The sequence below is a fragment of the Ambystoma mexicanum genome, chromosome 10 (genome assembly GCF_040938575.1).
Source record: "Ambystoma mexicanum isolate Mex_15411 chromosome 10, UKY_AmexF1_1, whole genome shotgun sequence".
Lineage (NCBI taxonomy): Eukaryota > Metazoa > Chordata > Amphibia > Caudata > Ambystomatidae > Ambystoma > Ambystoma mexicanum.
Window position 1 is genome coordinate 404,887,704 of NC_090932.1, and position 20,981 is coordinate 404,908,684.

Consider the following 20,981-nt stretch of genomic DNA (forward strand, 5'->3'; position numbering starts at 1 on the left):
ACCTAACTGGGCAGAGGTTTTCCGAATGCCCTTAGAGGGCCTACTCTCCCGGGGTTCCCCACAAATTTGTGCTGTACTTGCGTGCCCATACCCGGATGCCGGCCCATCCATTCCTGGGATGTACTGGCCTATGAGCCCCATACTTCTGACTGGATAGTAATCTGCCATCCCCGTGGCCCTGGGCTCATGTGCGCCAGGGGACCTGGGGGTGGCAGAGTCCAAGGATTGGGAGAGATGAAGGCCTCTGGTACTGGGGCTCCTGAGGTTATGCTCAGGTGTTTCCCTTTCCCAGCAAACCTCATCTCTATCAGCCCCTGCTCCCTGTTGCCCTGCCAGAGCCTGTGCTTTCAGTTCCTCAATCAAGGCCTTACTAGACTCTATCAGTCTCTCCTGCATGGCTACCTGTTGCTGGAACCTATCATTGTGCTGGCAGAGATCTTCATTTTCTCTCTGTGCTTCCTGGTTAATCTTGGAGTATGGGCCAGTCTTTGCTGCAGGAGGGTTACCCCCTGAGTCCCATCCCTACTGGCCTGCTCCTTTCTTGCCAGAGCATCTTCCACCCTCCTGGTGTGCTCTAACAAGTTCTGATGCTCTTTTTGGAGGTCACCCAGTACCTGGAGGGCCAGGTGATTTTCTTCCATTTTCTTTTTTAAGTGGCAGACTTCCTGGCCCAAGGTATCCCTTTCCTGAGTAAGAGCCTGCATCTGTGCCACCAGGTCGTCCCTCTGCCTTTGAAGGGCACGAGTTTTCTGGCGCTCTTCATCAAACTCTGCCTGGGTATCCAGGTCTTTCAAAATCAATGTATTGCTCTCTGCCTTCTCCCTATCTAGGTACTTTGCAGGGTGACTACCTGCTCTGCGCATGCCCTGTTGAAATCTAGTTGTTGCTCCAGCTTTTCTGGCTCTGCAGTAGGGAGTCCAAGCCTTCTTGGTACTTCTTCTGCAAGGCCAGAAATCTGGTATCCTGGTCTGCCTTTTCATGTTGCAGGATATCCATATCCTCTTTTATTTTAATGATATACTGTATACTATCATTTTCTGACTCCTGGCTCCTGTGCAGCCTCTGCTCAGAAGAGTCCAGGTCAGATTGGGCCTTCTCTAATGCCATCAGTTGCCTATTTGCCAGATCTTGGCCTTCAGCACATTTGTCCTGTATGGCTCCCATATATAATTATAAATATGCCGCTATCCTGACAATCTTGTCGTGCTCATTTTTGGCCTTAGGGGCCATGTATAGTTCACTCAGGGCCACGTGTAAGGGGCCCTGATCTCTCCAGTTATCTAACCCAGTTGCAGTGACGTGTTGTGTGATTGCCTGCAACCACACATTCTGGTCCTATCCAGCCCACTCACCTCTCACAAATAGCTTATGTAAGAGGTGCTCTCTCACTATCTTCATATCTACCAGTGTCATCATTCTGAAAATTGATTTCCTTCCTGATTTACAGAATTTTGTTTTTTATTTTGCAAACAGACCGTTTCCTGAGAGTGTTCCCGTTTGAGGGGTGCTTTTACAGCGTAACACAGCGTGGTGATCCAACAGGATTTATGTATCCTATCAGTTATCACACTGTATTAAGCTGCACAAGTGGTAGATCTAATCCAGAATCCCTGGCTACGAGCACCCACTCTGTAAGTGAATTCAATCCAGCAATCCAACTAAGTCAATGCGTAGTCTGGGATGCCAAATGGAAGCCCTTATTTATACATATTTTTATGTCAAAGTTCTTAAATCTGGATGATGAACCCTTATATAACGCCCCTCTCTTTGAATCCCCCTGACCTCACTGAGCCAAGAAGTAGGTTTGTTTTGCAAATTAAAAGGTTTATTGGAAAAATTAAAATATATATATATATATATATATCACACTTTTATGAACAAAATAATATCTGATAGCACACTTATGAATATAATAGTGGTCAACAATGGGTAATATAAAAATAGCACACTCTCTTTAATGAGGAGTAGGTATAGAAAGGATAAGGTAGCAGAGAATAATTTTATGGTTTCAAGGATATGCATGGTGGGAAAGAATGCAACACAGAAATAAACCTGATATGATTTCAACAAGAGATAATATGATCACTTTTTCCCTTGTGACAACTCACTCCCTGCCCTCATGCAATAGGAAGAAATGGAAATGAGGACACACAGGTTTCCAGAATACAATTAATAATGCAGTTCAATTCCAGTTCCCCCCCAGCATGCTTAGAGAAACAGGTATGATTTCAAACAAGGAAAAAATACTTTGAATGTGGTTGCACTGAATGTGAAAAATATGCTAGCATGTTTTTAATTCACTAAAGGACATTCAGGATAAGTGATAGCTACTTTGGATTAGTTCAGGTTTAACACTAGCAATGACACATGAATGATTATCAGATTGAAAAAGAATTTTAGCAGTGGAAAGCAAGAAGCAGCTATTTTTACAAGTGGTGAAATGAAGCAAATTTTCAATTCGCGGCACTATTTCCACGTGTGTAAAACACTATTACGGAAAAGCTATAATGGTGTTTTAGGTTTGTTGGAAAGTTGAGGATCTTAGCTTTAAAATGACAGTTCAATTTTGCCTCTAGGACGTGTGGTTCAAAAGATACAGACGTTTCTGTGGAGGTCGATTTTCAAAAATAAAGTCAATCTTTCAGAATAACAAATGCGCGTTACAGATTTGAAATCACCAGGATGGACACAAAATTCTAAATGCAGTCCTGAATAGGTTGAAATGGACGTGATAAGATCACTTTAGACTAAGAGCTTGGTTCTGTACAGTTCTTAGACTGGATACTCACTCCTAGTGTTGGAATAGAATGGACCTCGTCACAGATCTGGTCAGGTTTGGACTGCACTCTCGCGACAGGACGGTCTCAGGCACTGGTTCTGCTCACAGCATGGCATGGCGGTCTGGTCTGGCCTCTTGGACTGGATCAAGCGGGTTCTGGACACAGTGCTGCTTTCTGGGTCTGGATCTGGTTCTGGTACAGGGTTCTAGCCAGTCGCAAACAGAACGGCAAGGCTGTTGAATAGTTTGGTTAGGTTGCTGGATTCTGAGGCCTGCTGAGAAGAGTTCAGCTTGTGGATTAGGCCTCTGCTTCTCCAAGGTTCTAGAGTTTGGGTTCTAGAGTTTTGGTTCTGGAGTCTGTCTGGAATCTGGAGTCTCAGGAGTCTGGAGTCTTTTTCCAGATATGGTCGGGCAGAGTGCTGCGCAGGAATCGATGAGTAGTGGAAATATGAGTGTTCCTATCTGGGTCTCAGTGGTTCTTTTGATGTGTTTCCAAAGGGGGTGTGGAGGCTGACTTTCTATGCCCAACCCACTAAGGATTTGATAGGTTAGAGGATTCTCTGTGACCTGACTGGAGAACAGAGTAGTGAGTCAGAATGAGTCATCAGGTGTCATGTTTATGGCTGAAGGAAAGAATACTCCCCTTTGGTTTCTCATAGAAAATCAATTTTTCATAATCAAACATGTTTCCAAGGTACACAAGTTTTGAGAATACATGTACATATCACATATTAATTAAGACAGGTCTCTGTTCAACCCTGCTCTTTCTAAGAGCTTGGGTTCAGAAATGACAACTTATTCGCGATTTTAGTGGGTTTTGCAATATTGGTTTTGCACCAAATCTTACACAGAGGTACACACCCTCTCTGCGCATATTACTGTAAGTTTTCAATTTTCTAGTATGAACACAGTGTCTACAATATTAATAAATCCCGGGATTTGGTGTCAGAACATCGTATGGATTTCAGCTTAGTCTCAAACTGTGAGGGAATTTTTCATTTTAAGAATCTCAAGGTTTGACATTTTTGTTCACTTGGCATAATTTGTTATAAGCAATTTTATAAAACATACATTTGCTCTCAATTGAATTCACCCAGTGGTTTGTCTCCGCCCCTAGAATCTGGCTTGACTCAGAGGTCACATGTCTCGTTTCTCCCAGAGCAGTGTTGTTCAGGCACACCTAAAATCAACATATTCTATTCAGTCCCAAAGCCCCCATTGTCCCTTCCTCCAGGCTGCTGGGAAAATCTCCTCCCTCTTAATCAAAAGGACCCTGTGATATCCTGCCTTCTGGTATGGAGTTCTGAGGTGTGAAGGATTCTCATGTAAGCAAACCTTTTGAAGTCTGAACTGCATCAGGCTGCCTTCTAGTCAATTGCAACTTAGTTCCTTGTGAAAAAAATATAACATTATAAACTGAAAATAAGCAACAATTCTTTAATCAAGTCTTTTTCCACATTAAATCAATGTGTGGCACTCTATATGGCATTTGGTAGACTTCTCTGCTTTGGCTTATTTAGCTTCTGCAAGACAGCTCTCCTGTCAGGATTAGGAATCGCCAGCACCTGTCAGTGGCGAGCACCGGTATTGCACCCATTTTTGACAGCTGTCTTTAAATCAAATGTCTTTAACATGGGATTTTGTCCTAATAACATATGATTCTTGCTGACATTGTACTGATGTGGATTCTTGCAGTAGAGTAATGTAGAACACCCAACAAGAAGTTGTATCCTTTTGGTGGTTTTGTGAGCCATGATTTTAGCAATTTTGACGATCAAGAAAATGAATTCCCAAACAGCTCTGGGTTGCTTTTGGCAATCAGTATTGATACTTCCAAGTGGTTTCAGGCTACTGTGTGTGTAGCCCAATGGTGGTTTTAGGCAGTGATCTCCTGTGCTCACTGACATGGCAAAAGTGGGTGGCAGCCTATCTTTCAGATTCTTTCTGCGCATTTTTGGATGGTTTTGAGCGAGCAGCATGCTTTCCAATGGCCATTCTGTTGTTTTCAATACACAGTACTGTTGCAGGGCTTGGATGAGTGGGTGAAAACATCCCACAGTTTCTATTTGGAGGTGCCCATGTTGGTGCCTAATGTCAACGTTGGTCTGATTGTTATTGCTGTTTTACTCTTCATACTTCATGCTTATCTTGCATTGGTTGGGAGAACTGTTGACATTCACCTGTTCCTCAAAGATTCTAAAAATGGCCCAGCTGTGAGGACACTGCTCATAGCTATAATTGAACAAATCTTCCAAATTCCTGAGTACTCTTTGGAAAATACAAATGCCCCTGTCTACTGAAGTGTCTAAAAGACTAGTTGGAATGGTCTTTTATTTTTTGATTGCAGAACACCCACACCTTATTGGAAGACAAACCGATACTCGTACATTTCTCAGAGATCCTAGGAATCAGCAGCTAATCAATCAATTGCATCTATTTTCTAAGACAAGACAGTGAGCATCCTACTGGTGTTGACAAATGAAGACATTCAAAAAGTACTTGCTGTAGTCTTTAATTATCTACTGGAAGCACATCCTAATTTGGTTTTGCGGAAAGATAACTCCTTTGAATTCATTAGGAACCCTATTAACTGTCCTGCCATCAGCCAGTTGCTTGTGGAGCTTGTGGAGCAGATCCAGATATTGCCAGAATATTTTATGAGATTGCTCGATTAAAGTTTTGTTTTTCCTTCCTTAAAAGTAAAAATAGAAAATGGATAACATTGATAGTAACAATAATGTGGCAAACAATGAGAGACCACCACGATGTGCAAGAGGCTATTGTTGTATCCAGTGGACCTATTGGTATATCATATCTACATATATCATGTTTATTATTATTATATTTCTCTCACAGTACGTACTGTCTATTATGTAGATCCAAACAAGGTAGTAGTTCCTGTGTATATTCCTATGCACCAGGACGGTACACAAGTGGCAAGTGTAAGACCACTGTGACCTTATGTAATTATCCCTACTCCAACAGTGCATATGAAAGAGCCTAGTCTTGGGACTGATAAGGGGGGGAAGACAACCTTGCAAGTTTTCCAGGACATTTGGTTACCCTCATACTATGCCAAAAGAAATACACATTTTGTGACTGATCCTACACCAGTAGCACATGTAATGACACCGGTTCTGCTGATAAATGTCTCTATGTTTCCCTCAGCAGAAAGGAACTATGCAGATATACTTCATTAGATGATTATAGCAGCTCATGAGGCAAGAAGGAGACCTAAGAGAAATACAAGGGAAGATGATGATGACTTGAATGATTATCTAGACAGCACAGCACATTTGGGAAACAACATGTGGTATCAGCACATGAAAGAGGTGGGCAAACAAACTTATAAGGAGGAATGCTATGTATGTGCACTCTTGCCCTATAGTATGGGGAATTGTAAGATATTCATACCTATTGAAATAGATGTTCTGGCAGCCCACTGTTTACCCTACATTGCACTCTGCAGAACACAAGGTCAATTTATGGGCCGATAGCCTTTCTAGCGTGGGCAACAGAATTAGTGGATGCAGATGAAGACGATTATGTGTAAGACACAAAGACAAGAGCAGGAGCCCACACCAAGAATCATGTGGTAAGATACATATAGCCTGGAGTAAAATGAGCTGGAATCAGATGGGAAGTGAATAGAAGACTTGAGAGTCCAGGAAAATCTGCAGAAGAAATTCAAAGATGGAAAAGACGGCGGAGTTGCTGCTGAGGTGCTGCAGTCTGTGGCAGTCCGCAGCCGCCTATGCTCTGTGCCTGGGAACCCTGCTAACTCCATATTTCTGATATCATCGAGGCTCCGTGAAGAGGAAGGTCACTGGCTTAAAAGCCAGCATACCCGGAGCGATGATAGTGGGCTAGAACATTGAAGCCCCTTAAGGACTTCTCTGCGTAAAAAGCAACCAGGGGTGTGTCTTTATAACAAAGCCCTTCAGTAGAACTATCCACCCATGGTGTCCTTTCCTGCTGAATTTACTTGTACCGCAGCCAGCAGCCTAGGTCTTTTGACAAAGGACTTACTACTTAACCAGCCATCTAACATCGAGCTACGTAGCAAAGATCAAAATACATCAGGACATGAACTTGTGCTGTCTATAAACTTTGCAAAGCCCCTTAAACACACACCAAGCCCCCCCGTGGCATTAAGTACCCTAACAGCTGGTTACCTTAATCTCTCGAACACTGGTCGTCACAAAAATCTACCTCTCAGAAAAGATGGCATTTTAAATCAAAACCAATTTCAATTTTACCAAAAGACATGCCTCCTGCAGGTGCACAAGCTTCTTTAAAACAGATAACAACATCATGTCCATGCATTTGGCTGATGACAAAAGAAAAATAGAAGAGAGAGACTATGCCAAAAATGTTAATACCCCTTTGAATCACAAGGTTGTCGAGCCAGAATCGCCCCTGTTAGGAATTAAAGCTCCAATAGGGAGGGAAACCAGTTTATTTTTGGACTTCAGCAAGGGTAATCAACCAAAGGGTAAGCCGGAGGTCCCACCTGAGGTCCCTATCATGTCGAAGGCCGTAGATCCTCCCGGCACAGTGCCCTGTAAGAGTGCCGGAAATGGTTCAACTTTCCTGAATACACTTATGAAATGTCAACCAAAAGCATACATGAACATTTCTATGTTCTGTCAGGAAACGCAAACCTCATCAGCAGTTACAAAGTCTCTGAGAAGTTCTTATAGACAAAGTGACATGCCCGGAGAGAGAGCCAATAAAACTCCTGACAAAAAGTTAGACTTGTTTTCTATCATGCCCACCTTAACTATTGCCCTAGCACCCTTTACCAAACTATATGAGACTCTGAATGACACCTTAAAGGACCATCTGACTATGGTAGCGTATATTCAAACTAGGCTTTCCCTCATTGAAGGATTCATGATGGCCAACGAATCTAAAAGACCAATGACAAAGGAGTCTAATACTCAAACCCAAGAGTGGGTGAAAGTCCATCAAGCAGCTGCCCAAATCCAAATGGATCCGCAAGCACCTAATCCATTTGTTTTTGCCACTTTGCCATCTCAAGAAAAGGCACACGCAGCAGTGGAAAGTGTGCTCGCTCAATCGGCACAGCTATCATTACTCCAGGCTGATGTTAAGCTTTCAACGATCTCTAAAGTGAAATTGTCTATGCTAAAACCCCTTACCACTTACAAGCAGTTGACAAAAAATGGATGTACGCTACCGGAACTGGATTGAACTATTAAGATCCTATCAAAAGGAACAACTGAACCAAAGCTCCCTGATAAACGAGACACATATTCCTGTGAGACCGTAGTCAAAGCTAGACAATCAAACACAGTCAAACAATCTGCAGTCTTCTTTGAAAAAAGAACCATCTTAAAAGGCCATAGACAAGTACACCAAAAGCTTTCGGGGTCATCTGAAGGTAATCAACTCGATACAGAGCCGACCTCTCTAACAGAAAGTGACCTGATGGAAATAATTCTTGGTCTGAAAAATCAGTGTTCTGATACTGAAAACAATGAACCAGTTAAGAGCCAACGGGGTAAAAGAAAAGCATCCCCTCATCCCCACAAAGCCCTTCACTCGCCAAATCTGAAAACGAGACTCCTCCTAGAGCCTGCAGATCCTCGAGAACCTTTACTCAGGATGACAAAAAGAACATTATCTTGACCATATTTCAAAATGTTGACAAGACAAGGAAACATAGGGCGAATGATCTGGATCCAGGAAAGGACCAGGGTGGGGAATGTCTTAAAAGTAAGAATTATCATAAAGAGAGAGTACCCAAAGAACATCAATACAAGACAAGTCAGGAGAAATCTAAGATGCATAGATGGAGATTAAGGGTGCACAACACCACAAGATCAAGATCCCGTCCTAAGGACTTTAAAAAAAACGGAAGTGTATAAAACTACCCAGCGTAACGGGAATTCTGAGGCGCCAAAACTTTGCTTGTAAGAACAAAAAAATCAAGATCACCAACTAGAACGAACCAGGCCCCAAAACGCTCGCCCTCAATTGTCCCAAGAGGGAGGGACCTTTTAAAAACAAGGTCTTGGAGGACTAGAGAAGAGAAAAGAAAAATGCTAACGAGAACAGCAAGAACTACAAAACCACGTTTGTTTGTTCTCGAACGTGTTTTGCATGACGGTGAACATATTATTCTAAATGGAGCTTATACATCACATTCCATCTCTGAAGAAGCTCACGTCTGAAGATATTGAGATCATCGAATTTTCCAATGAAAAGGTGACGGACCAAGTGTATCTACACATTGAAACCCCAGTAGTGAAAAATCTGCTGAATGAGGCCAGAAGGAAACTCAGATCATTAGGATATGACCTTGAGGAAATAAGTCATCGGTCCTCCAACATTTCAAGGACATCTCCAAGGGCTTTATCAAGACAAAGGGGGTCATTACGAGGAAGGCGGTAAGGGGATAATGGCGCCGGTAAAGGTGCCGGAGCCATTAACCCCTTAACACCCCATTACAAGGACACTCGCAGGAACCCGCTAAGGGCGCCTGGTAAAACCAGGCATCCTTAGCAGGTCCCGCAAGGAGACTAGGATGCTAACAACAGGCCCGTTATTAATGGGCCCGTTGATAGCATCATCCCCATTCCCATTGAGCCCTATGAGAGCTCGAATGGGAATGGGGATGAACTTGGTCCGGGTTCCTTGAATGGGGAATTACCGGGCCATTCAAGGAACCCGAACCCGATACCCGGTAAGGGGGTAGCCCTGCCACTAATAAAGTTTGTCAAGACAATCCAAAGAAGATGATGATAGGGGCATTTCCAGTCATCCTACAGACAAAGTTAACAACTCAGGAGCTGGGAAGTAAATACGAGCAGAGCGAGGATTCGGTCACCAGGAGGTCTGCTGGAGCTCCATCTAACTTTCTTAACAGCAAGCCCGTTCTGATAAATATCTCCAAAATCGAATTTGACTTGTCATTTGAAAAATAACGTGTCTCTAAGGGCCCTCAAAAAAACTGGAATATAACAATAACACAAGAAAAATGTAAAAATATGACCAGGAAAGCAGCCGTTGGAAAGAATCCCACAAATTGGGATTGGTTGCCAGAAGTCTTGGCTAGGCTGAAACAATTCTAGCAATCAAATCAACATCCACATCATGTTCAAGAAGCATCACTACAGATCAAACCAAATCAGATGCACACTGAAATAAAAATCAGATCTTGAAATACGCGAGGCTTCGTGCATCTAACAAGTATCTCTGATGTCAGCCTGGGTAGTCTTGTATTTACAAGAAACCTGGACCATAAACGAACCAACTATCGATGGGTGTGATTTAGCCTTTTCTTCAGCTATCAAAGCACCTCAAGGAAGACCAAAAGCGTGCCTGATCACAGCCATTCAAACAGGTAGGGCATTCCACCTGGAAAAAACACTCCTGTGTTACCCGCATATACTTCCCAGGATAATCTTATGGACAAATAAACTGACTTCAAATGATCTGAAGAAGACGGAAAAGTTCCTAGTGTTTAAACTTTATTGGAACCATAAAGGTCCAGATTCAAATGAAATCATTTCAAAAATAGAAGCCCTGTTGATGTTTCCCGAGATGCGCACCAAGTGGACCACATTATAATCTGTAGTGATCTGAACGCTTCCATACATTCTGATCTTGTGACACGACCTTCACACTCGTTTGCAGAGGCAAGAGGAAAACTTTGGACCTATTGCATGGACGCGAATGATATGCACAATCTACATAGCCTCTCAAAGCCTGGTTGCTTTCCAATTGCAACATGGGAGTGCCGAGGATTCAAAGCAATGGTAGACCACATCTACGTCTCTCGTGACCTTTTGGCAAAGGTCTTCATTTTTGAGACTATACGCACACCGAATAGCAACTATAACCTGCTGAAGGCAAGTTGGAAGCAGCCAAACCCTCCGAATAAATACATGATGTCTAGCGTGGAACCTTATAATGGGGGAACCTGACTACGTCTAAAGACCTGGGCAATCGAGGTCACCACCAATGAATATCTTCAGGCCAGATCAAGGTCTAATAATGTTGCGGACATGGATAAACTTGATTATTGCCCTCTTTTAGCACCATACAAGAGCTCATCAAGAGGGGCTCTAAAGAACAAAGGATATCACCACGCCAATAATCAACTTTTGAAAGCTCGAAGAAGTGAACTTCGTGAGTCCATTAGGAAAGTCAAGAGCCTGCCCTCACAATATAACATGAAGGAAACAATATCGGCTAAAAAAATATACAAATACTGGATGAAAGGTTACAAACTTATCCTGTATCAAAATGACTCAGAAACTATGCTGAGAACATTGAGTGGAAAACAATCTAAAGCATTCTGGTCTTGTCTATTGGCAGGGGGGCGTGTAACTCAAGATTCCCTCTCACGCAGTATGAATGAGAAAACCTGGACAACACACTTTTCAAACTTGTACGGCCAATTGCCAACAACATATAGGAGAATGCAACACACTCTAGATGATTGGGACATTGAGCTAGATAAAAAGTGAATCATAGACGAAATCACCAAATTGAAACCGTCCCAAGCGCCAGTTCCGGACGGGTTGTCAAATTTTGATGTCAAGGCCAATGTCGAACCCTGGGCACTTTTGATTTCAGAAATTTTCAAAACCTGCTCCATCTCAAAAACAATCCCTCCATCATGGAAGACAGCTAATATCGTGCCCATCTTCAAGAAAGGGGACAAGGAGGACCCACATAACTACCGGCCGATAGCCTTGCTGGATTGCATAGGGAAGATTTTTGACTCATTTTTACTCGATAAATTCAAACTTTGGGGCACTGCTTCACCTAGCTTCGACCCATTTCAGACTGACTTTACGAAGAACATTGGAACAAAAGCCAATATTCTGCTGTTTCGTATCCTTAAAGCTAAGGTGACAGAAAGAGTGCTGAGTCTTGCATTGGCTTTTATCGACCTCTCTCAAGCTTTTGATGGAGTTAATCGAGACAAATTGTGTGAGAAACTGAACAATTGATTGGGGTGAGGAGTGCCCGGGGGCCATCCTCACCAGAATCATTGAACTTTATTCGGACACATCGATGCATGTTCTGCTCAGTGGAGCTGGTCTGCGCTCACAAAAATGTCCTCACTTATAGAGGAGTTAAACAAGGTTGCCCTTTGGCCCCAGCACTGTACAATGCCTATACGGGTGACATACAGGATTCTAAAAACTTACTAGAACATTCTCGCCAACAGTGGGCAAAGAAAAAATAAGTAGGCTATTATATGCAGATGACATTATACTCATAGACCAAACTGCGGTGGGTCTCCAAAGGAAATTGGACAATTTAATAGCCTACTTACAGTACAACAACCTCGAGATCAACATCAATAAGACAAAGGTGATGACGCTGGAAAAGACAGTCAAAAGAAAGGCATCTAAACCTTGGTATTTAGGAGGAACCCCCCTTGAAAAAGTTCAATCTTTCTGCTCCTTGGGGGTCACCTTTAGTAAAAACAACCGAGAACTACCGATGCAAGATACCCTACACACGAAAACTAAAAGTCTGATTAATCAATCTAAAAAGCTTCTTAAGATATACGGCAGCTTTTCCATCCTAGCGGCCCTGAAGTTCTATAAAGCCAGAGCCGTTCTGACTATCGTCTATGGAGCCGGGGCTATGCCAGGGATACCTACAGCAATCTGGAGAAAATTAGAAGGCTTGTTTTGCAGGGCAGTATTATGCCCTCCATCTTCGACTCCGGTCATCTTAATTAGGAGGGAATTAGGCCTACCTTCCCTGGAAACCACAGTCAAACTCAACACCCGAATGCTCTTCAGGAAAATCCTAATCTCAAAAGAAAGAATCTATGGGATCATTCATGAAGAAATGATGAAGGGCTCTAACAAAATGTTGACCAAATGGTTACAGAAGAACTTAACTTGTTTGGACAAAATTGGAAGTTCACAAGAAGAACTAATAAATAATCCAACAAAAACAGCAAAAAGACTGAAATAACAAGACTGGTGCAACACTCAAGATACAGCAACAAGATACAAATCGGTCAGTCATCTTCCAGTGAACATACACAAACTTACCGAGCCAGTAAGTTACTTGTCAAAATTTCTGAACAAAAAATTGAAATCGACCTTCATGAGAGTTTGCCTGAATCTTTTACAAACAAACAAAGTCCTTGCCATCCGAGACAAATCGAGAGCAAATGGGTGTAGATTCTGTAACCAGTTGAATAAAATCGAAACCCTGCGACATTTGCTGCTCGAATGTAAGGGTCTCTTGACAAATCGAAGGACCCATTTGGGCCACCTATACACAGAGTATGCCAGCATGGACGAGGACCACTGGTGGAACTATCTAATGAACAGGGCCAACCGAAAACCAGTAAAGCAGTAGGAACCTTAGTTGAGAGCCTTAACCTGGAACGGAAAACAAATGATGCATTTTAGTAGGGTCCTTATCCCTACATGATAATTAAAAATTCAGATGTAAGAGGATTTCTCGCTTTCCTTCTTGTCTCACTCTTCTGTTTGTCTTCCCCTCCCTCTTTTCTTTGACTCACTTCATTTTAAAATATTGGAAGGAAGAAGCCAGGGGCACAAAGGAGCTAACTAAATCAAACTAAATCAAACTTGTAAAAACTGGTAAAACACAGTTAAATCAAGTGGAATAAAAAAAAAGATGGAAAAACAGAGGCCAAATGCAAATTTGGGGATCAGTACTTTCTCCAGATGGATGGGAAGAAGGAGTAGTGATCTGCAGAGTTTGGGTAATAATTGGTGACTACAAACCAACCATTGACATTTTACAAAATGCAGGCAAATCTCGATGATCTAAATTTCCTAAAATTTGCTAAACTATAGATATGGGTTGAAGACAAATGAGGGCCCTTGCAGATAGCTCTGAGCTCTGAGTTGGGGGCAAATCCGCTGTGATTTTGCCAATTTTCAGCGCTATTACTCCTGGTGCGAGCCATCGTCCTGGTGGAAAATAATAATACTCTCCCTTTCCTGCAAAATGTAAGTTCGCTGCTGGCTGTACCTTTTGTGCATTAAAGCCATCCCTTCCACTTGTCAATACTGAAGTATTCTTGCTTCCTTAATCTTCCTGTTCTCAATTTTCTTTCTCTTTCTCGTCTTTTAACCGACAATGGTGCACAACCATCAGTTACATTTTTGCCCTTAGCTTTGCTTCCATTCCCACAATCTTGTTCAATGGTCTTTGTACTTCCTCTGGAAGCCCCAGGCATAAAATGTGATAAAAGACCATTATGTTTTTGTCCCATGGTTCCCTAGCTGACATTTTTCCTGAGCCATCGGATATTCATCTGCACTCATTTTGCGAGTCAAAATTCTGCTCATGTCTGTGTACTGAACCCTAAGTCCTTTCCATACGTCTCCTCGACAATTATTAAAGTGTGCTCCTTCTTGGTTAATATTCTTTGCCGTCACTCCAGTATAGCCGGCCAGCTTCCAAGTTTCATCTGCCATCCCCCTAATATGGCAGCAAACAAGCTTTTTATGTTGTATGATTCTAAGGTCATCCCATCTGTCATTCTCTAAAATTCATGAATCCATTTACACGCCCCTGATGTCAGTGTTGGCAGTTTACAAAACAAATTGTGTGTATCCATTTGTGGACACGGAATATATTGCGACAGTCTTTCTCTAATAAGTGGAACTGTGTAAACCCAGTGTCCTGTCTTAGTGTAACCATGCCCTTTGTTGGTGTCACTGCATCTGTCATGCTAATCCTCTTTCATCCTGGTAGATCCCTTAGTCTGTCTTTTTACGTTTGGAATGTTCTCTTCTAAACTATTTGATCGCCCCTTCTGGTGCCTGGGGTATTCAACAGGATCTGGCCTCCTCACTGGTTCTTCCAAATCTGACCACACTAGCTCTTTCCCTATCCCCATGCTTGCAGAAGGGTATTGTGCAGCCTCCTCCTCTCTGCTTTCCTCTCTCTCTTCATCCAACATAGTATTGTCACTTGCATCCCCTTCATCATCATCTATGTGTTCAAAGTTTAGTCTTCTGAGATGACTCATCCAATACATTTCACTCATCACTTCCTCCAATACGTTCCTTTCTCCATCCTGTGGCGATCCTCTTCTACTCCCCATTGTGCTGTTAGTGCCACCCCCCTGCTCATATACAGGTTACCAACTCTCCTTCATATGGCCCCTTCATCTTGTAGATTGTGCTTTTTAAGAATCTCAACTAATTTCTCGCTGCATCTTTCTAAGATCCTCTTTCTTTCTCTCTTTTTTCTTGTCTCCATTCTCTCTGTCTTTCTGGGAGCACATATCCCTGATAATATCATCAACTTATTTCCCATCTCTACTTCTTCCTATCTCTTGTTGTCTTATTGTCTTTCTTTATCCCTCTCTTTCTCCTTTTGCTTTTCTCTTTCTATATCTGTATTTCTTTGGCTCTCTCTTTGTTTCTTCTTCCCATGTCTTCTCCCCTTCTCTGTCTTCCTCTCGCTTCATTTCTCTTTCTCATTCTTCATTCTTTCTTTATCTCTCCCCTCACTTTTCGGCTCTCTGTCTCTTCCCTCCTGTTCCTTTTCCTCTTCTTCTTTCTCCTGTCTTTCTCTAACTTCCCTTTCCCTTTCTTTAAAGTCATCCATACCCTTTCCATCTAGTTTCTCGATTAATTGTCCTCCTACCCATTCATTTGGCACGATTGTCGTCTCATCTTTTTTGTCCTGCCTTGCTCACTCTCTCTGAAGCTTCTCATTGTCTTCTGTTAATGTTGCCTGCAAATCATGGCACTCATCTTTGGCAACTGGTCTTTGCATGTCTATTTTGTCACCACTTATTATATCTTCACTACTGCATGTGTGTGGCACATATGTGGTATTAGTGTATCCTGCTGCTGCTTATAATGTTCGTAATGGATATAATCCCTGCGCTTACGAAAGTGGATCACTGTTCTGGAGAGGAGGAGTCGTGGGTGCTATGCCCCCTTTGTCATGCTGATTGAGCATCCATTCTGTCACAGACGGCTCCCCTGTCTTCTCTCCATACATTTTCCACAGTTCCAGAATAGCTAGTCCATTCTGCAACTGTTTCCCTTTATATGCGGCATGTACAGTTGTACCCATGTGTTGCAGTGCCCTCCTGTGGCCAAGGTATAAAGATTTGGTCTGCATTGTTCTGAACCCACTGGGTGTGGTACTTAATGATTTTGTTCTTGTACCATGGGTAATGCTTTGCACAGGTGGATAATGTGAGTGTTTTCCATGATGATACGTCACAATTTAACTTACCAATACTTACCAAATCTGTTATTTCATTTCTAGCTGTCCCTCATTTTACCTCCCATTCACACTCCATGCCCAGCAATACTCCTTTTGCACCTAATAAATCTAAGGGCCTCATTACACGGTAGGCGGAGGACCAATGTGCTATTAGCACCTTGGTCCATGCCGGTAAAATACTGGCACCGTAATTAGCACCCTGGTCCCTTTGCGGGTTGGTTTTTAACGCCTGCTAAACAGCAGGCGTTAAAGTACCTACCCGCAAAGGGACCTCGTAGTAAGGCGGTAAGGGTTAACGGTCACCGGTACCATTACCGATGACCGTTACCCTTACCGCCTTCCGTGTAATGAGGCCCTAAGTCTCTTTCTGAAACCATGCCTCCTGTGTCACCCAATATTTCAGAGCAACACCACAAAAACCACCCACTCACAGCAGGCCCACCTCGCTGTTCCCTCCAAACCTTCTGAAGAACACCACAACTACCACTCACTCCAAGCAGCCCCAACTCACTGCCCCTACACCGGACCACACTCCTCAATTCACACCACAACTTCACGTCCTTCACAATACATACCAATTTGCACATAAAATCCATTTTTCACAAACCCTGAACTGTCATACAACAGGGGTCCCGTGCCATCAACTACTGCACAAACAAATACACAACAGCCATCTTCTCAACTCATGGTGAGGTTATCCTTCTCTTTATAACTACCCACTAATGAAGTGTACCACATGATCTTTCCTGGGCCTTCTTCAATCTCTTCTCTTCATCACACTTCCCAAATATACAGAACAATCCCCTTCCCTCATTTATCCAGGTCTATGTCATACATAATAATCCAAGGATCTTTTGAGAGTCTTTGGTATCGAGTCTCCCCTAACAAACAGCTGCCCTTCGCCCTACAAGGCATCCTGTGGGGACCAGACATGAATTTTCTCAAAGGGGGCTCCCATCAACCTCCTCTCTGTTATTAATGATACTCCACTGCTGACATCACAATATAATCTCTTAATACAAAACCTATGGGGGCTAGGGATTTGTTAAGAAGATTGACTACATGTACCTTCTGTAAGGGATAAACTTCTGATTGTGGAACTAATAGCTCCTCCTGAGACAACCCCCTAAATTGATACCAGAAAAAGACATTATCTCTACAATAAGGTATTGGTTGGCCTAATACATGCTGGGCATCCTAACATTGGGGATTTTGCTTGATTGGTTGGCTTTCTTCTGACCAACTTTGGACAACTGACAGTTCGTCAAGACCATAGCCAGAAAGGAGTCGGAGGAGAGAGGTCCATGGACTGCTTTTCTATCAATTAAAAATATACCATCCCTTATTCCTAGGCCTTGAGAATGGTGATCCCTCTGTTGTTGGCCTTGTATGGCATCTTGTGTCTGAATATGTGCATGAGGAGTGAGGCAGGTGTCCGATTGGTGCTTTTAAGCTTTTGCGCTTGTCTCTGAATTGAGTGGTTTTCAGTCGTTCTGCAGCTATAGAAACAAGATGGAAGACAGTGTGGACATGGAGAACATGGCACCTCTGCGACCACAAAACTTCCTTTTTGGTTGTGAACTCAAAGCAGACAAGAGAGAATTTTGGTTCAGAGGAGATGATGATGACAATGAACACCAATTGTCTCTAAGAGCAGTCAGTTTAGGTAGTGGAGCCAAAGACTAATTGAACATAGTTGAAGCTGAAGGTATGAGCAACGATGAAGAACCAATCAAGATCATATTGGCATCCTTGAAGTCGTCTGTACAGCCAATGGTATAGCAACACCAGTTACTTTGAGATTAAAATCTAGTTCTGGACATATATACATCAGTGGACAACATCTAGTTGCTTTGGATGCAGATCTTGAGTCTGAAGAGGAAGTTGAAGATGATAATACTAACACAGAAGTTGACTGAACTTCCACAGAAAAAAGCAAAGCTGGCAGTGGAGGAAGATGATGAAGAGGAAGATGATGAGAATGAGGAAGATGATGATGATGAGGACGATGATGATGATGAAGAAGAAAGCCCAGTAGAAAAAATCTGTCCAGAATTTGAAAACTAAAGCACAAGAATCGAGCCAGAATGGAAAAGTTTCAAAACCATCCACTCCGGTTACTAAACAAAAAACGCCATAGAAAAATGCATTGGAGAAAAAAACACAGATTCCAACAACTCCCAAGGGACCTCTGACAGTAGAAATAAAGGCAAAAATGTTGGCACGTGGAGAAAAGGGTGTTGAGCTTCCAAAAGTTGAGTCAAAGTTTATGAACTATGTTAAGAATTGCTTCAGGTCAGAGGACACAAAAATTTACCATCGAGCTGTGGAAATGGAGGCAGATGCTGAAGGATGGCAAATAACGAGTTTTAGAAACTACTATTTTTGTTTGTTATTTGTCAGTCTTTTATAAATGCTGAAGGACTCTTGCCATCTGATGTACGTCCAGTGTTCTGTGCCATGGACAGTAAATGTCAGTTCAGCTCCTTAAAAAGTTTACTCTTTTGCACATTTTGGAATGTTGTGGGAATGTACATATGGTGGCAGATTAGTAGTAAGATCTGTAATGGTTAAAATAAAACATATTTTAATACAGGTGTCCTATTGTTATCTGTTGATAATGAATGGACAGTGTTCTTCAATTATAGGTCACGTGTGATGAGACCTCATTTGGAATTATTTCACCCTGCATTTATTTGCGTCTTAGCTAATATTGATGTGAGTGTTATGGTTTCTTTTAACACTCTTGATTGTCTTCATAGGTTTATGATTTGCTTGCACCTAGCTCACAATGGTCGGTTGTGCTCTTCCAAACTTTAATTAGATGGGGAGTATTCTTATGTCCTGGTTACTATTATCTTGTGCCTTTTCTTCTGTGTTTGGACCCTCCCTAATATCTTAGTAACCTTGACTCTAATTACCAGATACTGCCTGAGCTCTGCATGGATCTGTATTTCTGTGATTTAAGCATCTTACATTCTCGTGTCTTGAGTCCTTTCCATAACTTAAAACATGCTGTGGCTGCTTTTTTTCGAAAATATAGCTGCCCATTACTGTTGCGTTTCTATATTTGCGTGTTGTTCATGTTGCATTCAGTTTATGCATTGCTTATGTTAGTATTCTTCATATCTTTATTGATGCCATTTTAGTATTCTTGATGTATACATTTATATTTGACCTAGTGTGCGGATTCATCATGCTGAGTGCATATTTGCTTTGTGTCTAATGCATGAACATATAATGCTTCAACTTTAGAATGATTTTACTTGTGCCATGTCCAGCTTAAATTGTGTCCATCGCCTGAGGTGTCTGCCTGGGATATGGGTGGTATGGTTGTCTTAGTGAGTAACACTTCTCACCTGTGAGATATTGAATCGGGTAGGGGCAGCTTAATGTATCATGCCAGATAAGACGAGTATGCGCATCCTTTTTTTCATAGACTTGCATAATAGCCTGGACTTAAGGGGTTAAATGCCAAGGCTACATGAAAATCACAAAAACAACAAATAATGTGGTTACAGTAGGAAGATATATTCAGAGGATTAATACAGTGGCTGCTCAGATGTATATTCACCTAAACCTTATTCTTCAGAGTAAATCAAACAAAGGTCACAACGTAGAGGGAATATATCGACATATTCCTGAAAAAAGTAAAAACACCAAAAATGCAGTTCTGGAAGATTAAGTGAAAATACCCAGCAAGCCCTCATTTCTTCACACTGATTTAAAAAACAAAAAAAGAAACACCACATAGTAATTCAGAAAATTGTACAAGGCAAGAAATCAATCCGGATTCATTGTGATTAAATCAATGAAGGTACTTGTAAAACAGTATGTAAAATACACTATTGACAAATAATCTAAACAACTTCAGACATTTAATTGTGCCATTAACATTATTGGTGTGACCTATTATAGCTAGCCATTGCTTCGTCGTTCGCATACACAGCTCATACAACACCATATGAAATCACTTTCTAGCAGGGACAAAGCCCATATTACGTCTTTCCTCTATTAAGTTAAGCATTATTACTGGCCGATGTTTATTCTGATATGGGTTAAGAGGAGATAAGGATGTGCTTAATCTTTGGATGCCCAGAAAGTATATCACCACCTTAGACTTAACGGCTGGATACTGGTACATCTCTTTTGAAACAAAATTACAAAGTTTGCTCTCATTTACACTCCAAAGAAAATAATATGAAACGGAAAGGCTCCCATTCAGTTATATTAATAGCAGGAGAGAATTTGGAATGTTTCTGAGTAAAGCAATGTCAGATGTGGTGAAACGAAGAATCATAGTCAATGTAGATGATATTACGATCAAGCGTGAAGTCAACTCAATGAAATACGAGGGCTTCATTCAGTTACAAAGGGCTGGGGCAAAAATATCATTGCAGGAGGCCCGATGGTGACGTAAAAGGGGCATTTTCTTGGAACATGAAATCACAGAGGAGGATTTGAAGCCAAAAAAGAAAAGTGGAAACTATGCAAAGATTGATGGCTATGTTACTTTTTTGTATGGCCTATGCAATTCTATCCCTACTACACAATAAAGGTAGCAGGCAACCCTCTCTAGAAAGAACATGGTATGATAACCAGTTCAGTGGATTTTAACCACTTTGGGAGTCCAAAGCCATCGCTTTTTGCTCACTGAACTTTTCACAAAGGTAGGATATACATTTGCATATCAGTTTTTGTCCCACCCACAAGGGCAGTCCAGCACCGAAATGCCAGGCAAACCTCCTTTGAACAAGATTACCAACAGCAACCCCATACATGTGTTTCAGCCTTTTTGGTCCTCATCAGTGAAGTGGAGTTGTGCCTCTATGAGCACAGTGATCAAGGGGTCCACTTCTGGGTTCCCCCAGGTAACTTAGGGTGACCAACCCCAAGTTCCTTACAAAAATACAAAAAAGGTAGCAGGCACCCCTCTCTAGAAAGAACATGGCATGATAACCTGTTC

The 20,981-nt window shown here is 42.0% G+C and overlaps 1 protein-coding gene and 1 pseudogene across 1 annotated transcript in view; both read left to right on the forward strand.

Annotated features, from left to right (window-relative positions):
- Positions 1-20,981, forward strand: part of LOC138491456 (calcium-activated potassium channel subunit alpha-1-like) — a 1,832,603-nt gene that overhangs the window by 579,035 nt on the left and 1,232,587 nt on the right. The window lies entirely within an intron of this gene.
- Positions 17,515-18,378, forward strand: LOC138493179 (nucleophosmin-like; annotated as a pseudogene).